We start from the raw sequence: 13,467 nt of genomic DNA on the forward strand, positions 1-13,467 counted from the left end.
TGCACACGGCACAGCCCCAAATCAAATATATATAGAACCCTGCCAACCCCTAAAATCTCTCACACACACATACACACATGCAGACTTTCTTACTTTTTCTACTTCTTTCTTTAAATTGCATTTTTGTGCCCCTTGTTTTTGGTCCTTGCCCCTCGGCTGCTGCAGTTATCTGTCATTCTCTGTTTGAAGTGGCATATTCAGAGTGGAGAACCTGGAAGTTCATGTTTATATTTTCATATACCATGATTGTTATTTGCTATATTTGAATTCACATTTTATTTAATTCTGGACTGTATGGATTCGTTATGTAAACGGAGTCAAAATACTTTGTTCTAATAATTTATACTTTGTGTTACGGCTGTCCATGCATTGCAGTGACAGCATCCACATTGTGTACTATGATTTGTGTGCAGTGGTACACTCACAATCCTTTGTTCTAAGTTTATTTCACTTGTCCTTGATCATTTTAGTGTTATCAAAGGAAAGTGGAGGGAAAACTGCTTCTCAAAGTTCACATTTCAAATATTTTTAATTGTTTTATGCAGCTTTCATTTATTTTTCTAATAATCCCCTGAGGCGGCTGGAAGACTGTTTACTGTCTTTGATTTGCAGTCCTGTAGCTTTAACTCCAAGCGTTAATTAACCTTCAAATGGGGAAATTATAGCAAGCGCAAGTATGTGTGCACGCATAACAACCACACACTCACACACACACACACACACACACACACACACGAACACACTGACTCCCAACAATGGAAGAGAGTTTTTTTTTCATCTGAGATCTACCTTCCTTCGTCTTTCTCTCTCTCCCTGTCTCTCGCCCCCTCTCTCACTCTCTCCCTCTCTCACACACACATTCATTCACACACACACACACACACACACACACACGTACCAGACTTAAACATGCAAGTCGACATTTATTCTCTCTTTCTCCTCCTCGTTCCTTTTGTGCACCAAAGTCTAACTCAATCTCGGCCTCCGGATTCTTTGAACTTCTGTCAGCGCAGAATTAACATTACAGGTTCAAAGACAACAGATATCTGTTTTCTGCTCAGAACCAGTTAATCTCCCTGCCTTTCACTCCATTTGTCTCTCTCCTCAGCTCTTTTTCGTCCTATATGTCATCTTTGTGTTTTTTTTTGTTCACTTCTTACATAGCTGGTAAAACATTCTATTATTTTGATATAGGCTCTCATTAACTGTTCAGTTTAATTAAAAGAGCTCATTCATATGAAAATAGGCAGCTGATAGTGATTTCCTTCCCTAGCAACAATCGCTAACCTTGCACAGCAACTCTTAATTAGAAAATCAGCTTGACTGACGTACTATACACACTTGTACACGCATGCATTTGCATTCTGTAAAACAATGTAATAGACCTTTCACTTGTGTAATATCAATAAGAGTAAAGAATCATCTGCAGTCAAAGGATATTTTTTGAGCAATAATCCTGAAAAACATACAAATTTCAAAAAGCTCTATTGCTCTTACTCCTTTTTTATGGCAGGTGTATTGTCTGTATGTATCCCATAGTACACCCTTTCCCTTCTCACCCTCCCTTATTCTGTTTTCTGCTCTCGCTTCATGTTGTCAACGCTCTGATAGGTTAATTCATGCAGTGTTTACTGTCCCGAAAAGATTTCCATCAGGCCTTTCTCCCCTCTGTTTTTCTTCTATCCCTCGCTTCTCTTTTCACGGCTTCATCGCTGCATATTAATCATCAGGTGTGTGTACATAACATCATTGCGAGAAGGCACAGAGCAGTGGGGAGACAACAGAGGAGCAGAGACCATTTGAGGGTGACACACTGAATGGCAGATACAGTGACTGATGAAGCAGAACAAAATATCCCGTTCTCTTCTTTCCTCATCTGATTTCACAGCTGCATCTTGAAGCATCAAATGGCCTGTTTATTATGATACAGCTCTCTAAAGGACGTTTCAGTGCTCTTTGATCTTAATACAACAGCCTACAAAAGTTACACTGGGCGAAATGATCAATTATTATCAATTATATATTTAAGATACATACTGTACCTGCCCACTTTTCTGTTGATTGATTGTTGATTTAAAGTTTCCTCTAAGCAGTAAATAAACACTTAATAATTGGCTTATAACAGACTATAATGTAGCTGTATGCAGAAAAACATTTTTCAGTGTTTATTGATGTATTTTTCAACAACTATAATGAATGAATGAGAGCGAGAATATAACATAGGTGATATATGATTACACACAAACATATGAACTGTTTCATAAAGATCATTCACATTGTGGTTGATTTTGGAAATAATAGTTTACAAAAGATTTTCGACTCAAGGTATACTTACTAGATTTCCTTCAGTGTTTTCAGCCATACCTTGTGGCCTTCATCAGTGGATGGCGTTAGCTCACATGTCAAAGAGAGCGATGAGGAAGTACTTAGGAATAAATAATTACATTACAAATACAGCTACTGATGTTAGCTTCTTGCAGATTTATTGTTAATGGTCTTAATCACGGTTTATAAGTAACAAGGAATTGCATTACAGAAAACTAAGTTTGAGATGATTTGAAACAGTGTTGTCATTATAGTGTGTCCACCAGACAAACAATATATTTTTGCGTGGACTGCAACAGTGGGGCCATCCCCATAAACAGGAATGTCTGACTGATTGAGTGACTGATTAAGTGACACCATGTTGGAGTTTCTCCATTGGTTGTTTCTCTTTCAAAATGTTTTGCAGCGAACAAGCAGTGTTTAAAAAAATACTGAGCGATGTTTTTGGACAAACCTTAGCTACTTTCTAGAAGACAGTCCCCAGTATTGTCCCGCTGACCGAACAGCAGCTGATATGAATGAACCTCTCACTTTCGCTCCGAGTGATCAGTTTACAAGTAAATACAGCAGAAATCACAGCAGAGCTGTCGTCTTTCACTTATGTGTGTGGTGATTTTGTCAGACGACGTTGTGCTTATAAACTTGGGATCTTAGTGGTACTGAACAACAGCTTTGAAATGGCTTGGAAGTGACTGCTGGTTAGCGTGTTGTCTTAATGGACTGCATTTCAGTCACTATTTATAAAGTGGACACAACAAAAGAAATGCAAAATGACAATATCAAATACTGAAAGTTTAAAAATGTAAAAAACTTTATCCTTATCACTGCTCACAAATACATAGTAGTGTATTATAAACAAGTTATTATTTATTTATTCAGCCTCTGCAGATGAAGATATTTTGTGTGGTAAATGAATAAAATTTATCACAGAACTTGTAAAATCATAATGGGATTATCAAGGGTGTTTATTTACATTGCAGTCGTAGTTTCCTCTGTTATTGCTTGTTTTGGAAAAAAACAGCATCATGCATTTTTTCTGCATTCATCATCTATATAAAATATGAGATGACACAGATATGCAGTGTTAAACTGTTCCATGGAGCGTAATCAGCACACATCTTCTCCTAAATATGTAAATATGGTAAGGAGTCATTTATAGTTTTTTCAAAAGTCTCCACTGTTTTTTTTCTCCTTTCTTCCTTGATCTTTTATCTTTTGTATTATATTTCAATTTCAATTATATTATATAAACATACATGTAAAATGTTTTCCAAGCTTTTTAATTACACATCCAAACATGCCGTCCGTATAATATATATGACCAAAAATTACAGATTGCATTTTGAGTCCGAAAATATAACTTTTACTGATGTACCATCTGTTATTTCCTATCCGAAAGTTTTGTTCATTTCAACATTCACTGTGTTTACTCTCATAGTTAATTTTCCCCCGACACACAAACAAACAAACATGAGCAAGCATACAAATAACTCATCATGAATTCAGCCTGCTTAGGGCGGTAGTTTCACCTGCCCTGCCACCAGCATGTCCGACTGTCTGTCTGCTCTCTGCAGAGGAGAACCAAACTGAGAAATCTGATTAGACATACTCCTGACTCTTATTCCTGCACAGAGTTTGCGTGGATGGGAAGATTTAATGGAGGGATGGGGGTTGAGGGGTTGTCTCTTTACTGATGTCAGGCCCAAGGCTTAAGGGTAGTGTCCCACGGAAATGAGCCATTAACATTGAGGATTTATTTATTTTTCTCCTTCTCCTTTTCCTTCTCTGCATTTGGCATGGGGGTGCAGAAGTCAGACAGACTGTTTGGGAATGATTTGGGGGGACACGACAGACAGCCCCCGCTGCAGCCCCTCTGTGAGCTAGATCTCATAAATGGAAATGCTGCTTCGATTATTATGACTGTATTATTTTATCAGCAATGTCTGGGAGGGGGTTGAGTGTCTTGAATGCTTCCGATTTGCCCAGATAGTAGTTCAAGCATGAAACTGGATCTCCTCTCGTCACAAACAGACATTGCAGTAAAGTTGAGTGTACACACCAGTGACTGTGTTACTGGCCTTCTGCTGTAGTTTTCCACCTTCCAGCATTTCTCTGCAGCTTTGTCTTATTTGTCTTGAAAATAAGTCCCAACCATACAAGTACAGGCTGGTGTCAAGCAGATACAGGGCGATAGCACAGAAGTGAGGGATGTGGTTGTAGTTACGGATGAGGTGTTGCTTTATCAGCCAGCGCGAGGCCAGGATTGGTGCGCTGAGCAGAGCTTTGATGTGAGCTGCGATGCAGACAGCGAGGAGGTGAGCTATCGCACAGCAACAATGAGGGGTGATGAAGAGAGGAGGTCTTGTTTAGACGCAGATGAGCAACACAGGAACTCCAAAACAAACCCCAAAGCCACCACGAGCAAATTAAAACCATAACCTGTTTAGCTTACCAGTCAAAGATGGTGCACATTCTAAGTCACATAATTAATTAATGTAATCGCCAACAATTTTAGCAAATCGATTAATCATCAGAAGTGATTTATCAAGAATAAAAAGCAAGACTTTGTCCAGATCCAGGTTAAAATGAAATACTGTGAATTATATATGATTTTATATGTGATCTGAGACAACATACAGTAGACAGTGACAGAAGAGAATGAGAGGAAGAGTTTCAATGAAGCAGAAGAGCCTCTAACAAAAACCTCCATGTCAGCACCTGATGTGACGAATACAAACTTCTCTGATGCGTGACTCCATGTATCTCAAAACACTGTAGACAGGTTTTGTTACTGGCTGTGTTTCCCATAAACACCAGCATTGACACTGAAGTATATTCCTCATCCACAGATTAGAAGTTGACACATTTATATTTAGCCCTGCCGTGCCGTATGTTTTTATTTTGCAGTGTATGTTTTTGCAGCAGTCATTTGGATTCCCCAGAGTAAATACCCGGCTCACCACAACCACGATGGTCATTGTCTGGTCTGACCCATCTACTGGTCTCTCTGTGTATTAAGCACCATAATCCCAGTGTTTGTTTGATAAAATGTGTAGTTGATTTGAAGCCTCAGTGAACTCGGAGGGCTGAATAGACTTCATCTATTCATATGGAACGGGTTAGCTGATGGAAGACACATCTTGGTTCACTTATTCTTTTTCTTCCCTTTGTTAATCTTCTCTTTCCTCTTCATCCAAATGAACCAAAACTGTTTTCAAAACTGTTGCTCTCTTCTTCTCATCTTCCTCCTCCTTTCAGTGGCGGCGTTCCTCAACTCTCCCTCCTCCTCCTCTCTTGTTTTTCCTCTTATATTTGGTAACACAAATATTTGGTGACAAAACATAGATGTTCAACAACATAGCACTTGACTGTTTGCTGGATTTCTTTTTGACTCTGGCAAAACTTAAGAGTGTTAACACACTAATCCATACTTGCGATTTCAGGTCATTTATAGAAATATCTCTGTCCACACTGAAATAACTAAACAATATGGAAGACAGCTAAATCTCTTCTCTGTCCTAAAAACAAAAGGAGTTGTCTTCTCTCCTGGAAACAATCTTTGTGTATGATTTCTCCAAGTCTTCTGAGATTTCAGGTAGTCCACAGATTTGTCTCAAACTTCACAGACAACACAACTTTGAAGAAACAGAACTATCTTTTTACAATCTCAACCCACTCCCTCTGTCTCTCCATCCCATTCTCCTGCTCAAACATTAATTCTTATCCTTTTATCTGTGTCTAACCCCTTGCACCCCTGCTCCGCTGCTTTGTCTTGGACTGCGTTAGTGATGCTGTGACCTGAGTCCCAGTTCACTGTCCTCCTGCTCTGTTCAGTCACTGTGTAGCATGGTTTTTTCCCCCCAAGGGTTTTGACTTTTCTTGTTTCTTTTGTATAAATATGAATGAAGCACTGCAGTTCAGTCGTGTGCTATTTCATTAATTAGAACATGGTGAAAAAAGAAAAGTAATTTTACTAAATTCTGCTGCTTGTGAAAACACTGCAGGCAAGGTACAAAGCGACGTGAGCATAAATGACTGTACACACATAAATAGGCATGCTCATAATTGTTAACACAGGAGGAACGGACACATGTAGACATTTACAATCAGGTTTTCCTACTTTGATCCATTGGTCCAGGCCCCAGGCTTTGAAAACCTTTGAGTATCTCGCTCTTAGCTCAGACCATATGGTTATTGTGGTTAGTCTAAGTGTAATATTCAGGCTTAATGACATAACTCCCACCTGGAGAAACAGGCTTTGAACCGCCATTATTAAGCCTGCTGCAGAGATAAGGCAGCCATTAGCCAGGCTTGATCATTTCATGGCTACTGCAACAATAAGAGTGACAGCCCTTTAACGTTAACTGTGCCCAGTGAGACGCGCTGCTTTCTCTTTTTTAGGCATGTCTGGAGGGATGTGGTTGAGGGTATTGTGTGTGGGTCAGAGGCCGTTTTAAATAAGCAATAAATGTTAAATCTGCCTGACATCTTCAGTATCCATTACTGCAAAGAGCATGTTGGGGAGGAGACAGAGACGAAAAAGCCGGAGTGAAACTGGTAGACGGAGGAGATGAGATCAATAGCAGCAGAATGGAGGATTGATTCAGGCTCTTAGATCTTTCAGATTAGTGGCTCGATTGGAGACAAATATGGAGGCTTATTCATGTGACCTTAGCACTGACAGCCTGAACTAAGTGGTCATAGAGTAATTACATTCAAACCCCAATATCCCACTGATGCTAAAGATTTGGAGATGACTGTGGCGCTGGATTTTCTAGAATCTTACAGGACAGAAAAGGTTTAAATGGCCTCAGTTTTTGACAAGGCTGGTGCACTCTGCCACTAATATTGCTTTGCACTGCAGATTTAACGCTCTGTGGCCAAGTTTGCCCTTTCATTGGTCAGCAAGAATACATGATCTTGGAGTTTACTTCTAACTGATCTCTTACATTGTACTCTGATGTTATCCTGTGGAAAACGCCCGAGGGGAATTTTTGTTTCGTAACAGAATATGTTTCCAGCAGACCTGAGGTGTTTAATGCAGCTGTTATGAACAATGGAGGATTCATGTGTAATGGATGTCCCAGTATAAAAATAGGGCCCATGCAAATTTAAGCAAATGCACCATGTGTGCAACTCAGTGCATTGTCTGTTGACGCTTGTCTGTAATCAGAACCGGTCTGACTGGTGAACTCACATCATAACCCATATGACCCAAAACATATTAATCATTTCAATTGGCCAAATTTACATGATGGACACTGAAACTCTGTATTGCACATGCAATATTTTAGATGAAGGTCATACAGGATGTTTTTTCTGAAATTTGAATACTCCTCACTTCTTGTTTAAGAATATATAAATCAAATTGTGCATATTTTCCACAAAAGGATAAACTGTTTTTGGACATAAACATCTTAGCTTGACTAACTTGAGGGCGACCGTTGCTAGGAGACACGTTGTCATCTTCCATGGTGCTACTCACTTGAGACGTGTAAAACCTACAATTGATACATTTGTCAGCAAGCCCACATAAAGTTGACCCACTGTGCTGTTAGCCTAGCTTGCTATTGTTAGCACTCATTCCTACTAGATGTTAACTAGATGTTTCTTTTCATCGATTTTAATTCAACCCCTGCTGAATGCTACTGTCAAGCTCCCACTCACTCTTGCTCGAAAGTGCCTTGAGATAACTTCTGTTGTGATCTGGCAACAAACAAGCTAGCGTTACGTCTCCTTCATGGGTTCGAATGTGGTGATGACCAAAGTCCCAACTGTTGAAACTCCAATAATACCAGTGCTCTGTATGTTCACCTGTGATTTAAATCATGACATGGAGTAACATAGGGAGCGCTGAAATCACGCACCAATAAAATTACACCAATAAGTAATAATAATACCAAAAAGTCATGCTGCCTGGACAACACAAATGTAAGGAGCGCTGTCTCTGCAGAAAAATAAATAAAACTAATTTATTTTTTTTTTGGTCATTACAATTTCGACTTAATATATACATAAGACAAAACAGACACCAAGGAAATATAGTGTTTGTGTTGTGTTTACATGGATGCTGTTTTTCCACTGTTTCTCTGTGTGTCCTGTGTAATTAATGTAGCTGACGGGTTGTTTATGATTGGCAGGTGTTGCCCACACTGATACGACTGCAAGAGATATGACAATAAACAACACTTACAGCAAGAATTAGCGCAAGGAAACCCCTCTCTACCGTACACAATACAGGATGGCTATTTTAAATTAGATGAATAAATTTGAAAGCTTAATTATTTTTGGTGCTTTGAGCTATTAGTCTCCTCTATGGAAAAGTGAGGGATGAGATGAGAGAAAGGGGAGGGATATATGATCCCCAGAAGACAAATGCAGACGTTGTTGCTCAAAATCTCTCCTTTCTGTCACTATACTTCTGTCTCTCTCCTTCTGTCCCCGATAGGCATAACTTTATTTCTCTCACCCATCATTAGATTGACTCCAAACAAAACAAACTCAATTAACCTTATTTCTCCCCCTTAATTCTCTATTTCTAGAAGACGCCATCCAGCACATGCAGATATGTGTAACCGGCTCTAATACTGGTTCTATAATGGTAATAGTGTAACACAAATCTTAACTAGTCAGCCTTAACAGTCTTGATCACTATATGGAGTCATTATTAACCGCAGCCTGTCAGTTTCTCTGCTTTCAGCCCCACACATGGTGTTTTTGGCCAAGTGTAATTCAATCAATTCACACTAACTCTCTCCTCCTCCCCTCTTTTCCTGCTGAACTTGCCAGGTCATGTTCTGTGGCTCATGTGTTTGATTGAGGCCTCCCTCTCGTGTCTGGGAGAGAGGGGAGGTGGGCTCCGCAGGGATAAACGGCCCAGTCGCATCGGGACTGAACTTCCCTGAGCTGGGAAACAATTACAACTCCCCCCCACTCCTCACCCTCCTCTTCCCCCCTCTCATTTCTCCTCCATCTAACCACCACTATTCTTTTCTTTCTGTCTCTCTCTTTAACACTCTGTCTCTTCCATCCCAGTCCTGGGGCACTATATACCCTTTTATTTATTTATGTATCAGGAGACGGAAATGGACTCCCACCCAGGGAAGAGGGGTGAGACGGAGGTGAATTGTGAGTGCGTTCACATGGATGTGTGTGATTGTGTGTGCGAGCATATGCAGGCATACTGTATATACAGAATGTATTGTGATGTATGAGGTGAGCTGAATTATTTAAAGGTATCCCGTATAGTTTTGAGCACTAGTAGTACTACAGGGCAATATTTTTCCGAGTGTATTTCGGTTTTGTTCATACTATAGCCTACATGTGCATGAATACACCTACGGCAGGCCATGTGATACACTATCTATCACAGTTATGGTGCAAAAAAAAATGTAGTAACGTGCTAACAAAGGCAGTAAAGAAGAAGAGTGCCAGTATAGCAAGTAAACATGAATGCAAATAATGTAGGATTTAAAATATAGCCTAGCTATTTAACAAAATCCGAGTACAATTGTTTTATGAAGATGGAAATACTTTAAACATTCTATGTGTATGTTTTCTCTGCCACCGAATTCGGTTTCTTCAGGTGATGGTGGTGATAATGGTCACTTGCCAAAAGCTTCAGCCATTGTTGCATTTACAAGCGAAGAGGTTAAACTCACTATCGCACGTGATGGGATGGGGCTAGCTGGTTAGCATGCTAACTTCAGTTGAAGAGAAGATGTGATAGAAATAGAAGCAAAATAGAGGTAACATCGGCACTGCTCTCCACCTCTGGAGACATCGCTCGTCGTGTAAAGGAATGAAGTTTGATGCTGAACTGTTTCTTCGAGACAGTTAACAGCCGTTAATGCTGAAGTTGGCTATGTTGCAATCGCAAAAATGTACATATAACTCCTTAAAGTATAGTCCTCAGTGCCTTTTGGTGAGAATTACTGAAAGTAGACATAACTTTGTTTGTTTGTTTAAGAAAACTCAACAGGGAAATTTTAATTCACATTTAGAGTTGTGTATTTTACCAGACCATCTGCCCTCTCTCTTCCTGTATCACTTAGTTTAGTTAATTTTTCCACACACACATTTAGAGCCACTTTTATGTGAGCACATTTTCCAGCTTTAAATTGTTGAACAAAATCTGCTTTTTGCAACGGCAAATTTCTTTTTACTGATCTCCAATTTGACTGCATTTTAAAGCAACCCAGATGTAGTCCTCATACTGCAAAGTTTTCTTTTAACAGGGGTGACTTACTGTGCAGTACACGCCTGCATGAATAACTTCTGCCAAAAGTCTCAGCCACAAAAAACACAGAAAAATCAACTAAAATGGAAAAGACAAAAAACACACACAGAAAAATGAAGCAGGTTTACCATTAGATGAAAAGTTCTGATTGTGTCGTGCACTTCCCGGCCCCTTCCTGTACTTGACCTTTGTCTGACCTGTGGGAAGAAGTCAAGGACTTCTGCTCAGCCGCTTTCGGCTCAAGGTGGAGGAAGACGGGGTGAGCTGAGGTTCAGAGTGCCAACTTTGTGTTCGCCCCAGAGTGCACGTTATCACCTCCATCACTGCAACACACTGTTGTAATTGCAGCCTGTGATCTCTCTCTGGCCGGGCTTTCATTTTCCTTAGAGGAGATTTTCTAAAGGTCTTTCAAATGTTCCTCCACCCTGTTGTCACCCTTCAACCCTTTCACTTCAGATACTTAAAAAGAAAATCAAAAGAACACTAACTAAACGTTGTCAGGTCCGTGTTTGAACTACACATGTGATTTATTATAAACATCACATATAAAAGGTAAGCGACCTTTGTACCCTGCTTGACATTTCTTAATTCAGTCGACTGCTGCTCTATCAAGGTTTTGAATGATATGTATTGGGGGGAGTGTTTGAGATACGATGAATATATTAAATGCTTTCCAAAGAAAACATGCTTTGCTGTAAGTTTGTTCTGGCATGAGGCAGCGACATACAAAATGTATGAGAAACTGTATGTGGCAAAGTCATGGTATAAGTGTGAGCATATTACAATATTCACAAACTTCTGCTGAATCCTAACTCAAAGAGAAAACCTCTATTGTAAATGTGAATATCAGCATCCTGTCCTACCAATCTGTTTGAGGTTAAGGCCATCAAGCATCAAAGATGAAACACAATGAGTTTGGTCATACCCGGTGTCAGTGATTGTTTTCACAGGGTCAGTTTATTTGTGTTGTGAGACGGTGAAGAGTTTGTTCTTCACGGGTCGTGTTTTAAATAGACGACATATCAAACATATTAAATCAAGGTAACATTTGTGGAAGTTGTCAACATTTCCATTGATGTAATTCAAACTGCATATGTTACTGGAAAGAACATTTCAGAATGTGTTTATGAATGCGTTGAAATTGTGTACTGAACTTTACTTACACCAATTTTAATAAGACCAAATTTTATATTTTCATTAAAAAGAAAGAAAGAAAACAAACCTGTGAGCTGGATACATTTAAATAAAAGCTTCACAGCTATAGCAAAATGTGCATGTGCTCCACTGTGTGTGTGTGTGTGTGTGTGTGTGTGTGTGTGTGTGTGTGTGTTTGTGTGTGTTTTACATGTGGTTTACGTGGTTCTGAGGTCACCGCTCATCACCTGCAGGGCCAGGTCTGCTTTCTTATCACTTTATACCTCTCTGATTGGCTTTTATCAGCCCTCTGAGCTCTGATTGGCCTTTATCTCTGAGCCCAGCTCTGATTGGGAGGTCATAACGCCTTACTGCAATGAAGCATAAATAACCTGATAATGCACTGAAACCAGAGTTCAGTCACAACACACTGATAATATTCAACATGTATCCTGACCCTCATCCTGTTTCTGATCCTCGCCATCTTCCATCCATTCGCAGTCCCAGCTACTTTTTCATGTTATGGAACATGTACAATAACGAGACAGTTCAGTTTATCATCTAAATATGGCTTTTATTATGAAAATAATTAGGTAGTTTTTGCTCTATAGTACTGTATGAACTGAAACTGTTACATTTGAATCCAACATAGTACCCTCACCCCAAATCAGTCACTGGGTTTTGGGAGCTGTCATATAAGTATATTCTGACTTTCATGTCAGTTGAGTTACACTGAATTAAATTAAATTATTCTTCTTTCATTATAACATCTTGGATTTTCATCTTGCCAAACATGCAATGATTTATGTATTAACTTTATTAAATTATAGCCAAAGCAGATTTAGGACTGTAAATCCTTAACGCACCAAATTTAAAATGTTTTTTTTTTCTGAAACAATTTTTTGTCAGATGTTTTTTTAGAATCCACATCATGTTGTTTAGTTACTCTTCTCTGTGAAAAATTGTGCTTACTTTGTAGATAATCCTGTACTGAACTGTGTACCTCTAGGGGGTAGTAGTAATCAAGAATGGTTAGCCCACTGACTGATTAGTGTGTGTGTGTGTGTGTGTGTGTGTGTGTGTGTGTGTGTGTGTGTTCGTGTGTGTGTGTGTGTGTGAACACAGATTTTTAACAACACTTGCCCTGTTTTCTTCTTTCATTTCCTGAAAAGAGAGAAAATAGAAAGAGAGCTTATTCTGTTTGCTATAATTGTGTGTCCTGTTTTCTGGTAATTTAAATAACTATAAATCTATAAATCCTGAGTATCATGTGGACAAAGTGGATGTATTTAGACTGAGCTAAAAAATATTCTTACTCTGTCAGTCCACTGTGTGTACAGTTTAATAATGTTAGTAGAATATATACTGTATATATATATATATTTATATATATATATATATGCAGACATGGACATATAACATGTTTGATCCTCTGAAAAACACAAACTTTCAGGTGCTGCAGTTTCAGCAAAACAACAAATTCACAAAATAATATTGGGCTAAACAACAAGTAAAATACTATCATACGCTACATTTGGTTCATTTTGAGACTTGAATTTACTAAGAAACACAATCATTATGAAATATATAGTATTGTTTCAGCCCAAATCACCACTTTGACCAACTGCAACATTAAAGTACTGTTAACATGTTAATACATCAAAAAGTAATGATCCGGTATTATGATAATAAAACACTGACTGGGGCCATTTTGCATAATGAAAGACTTTTGATATTTCTAAAGTACATTTTGGTGCCAATACGTTTTT

This window comes from Seriola aureovittata, chromosome 2, assembly GCF_021018895.1.
Source record: "Seriola aureovittata isolate HTS-2021-v1 ecotype China chromosome 2, ASM2101889v1, whole genome shotgun sequence".
In the NCBI taxonomy this organism is placed as follows: Eukaryota; Metazoa; Chordata; class Actinopteri; order Carangiformes; family Carangidae; genus Seriola; species Seriola aureovittata.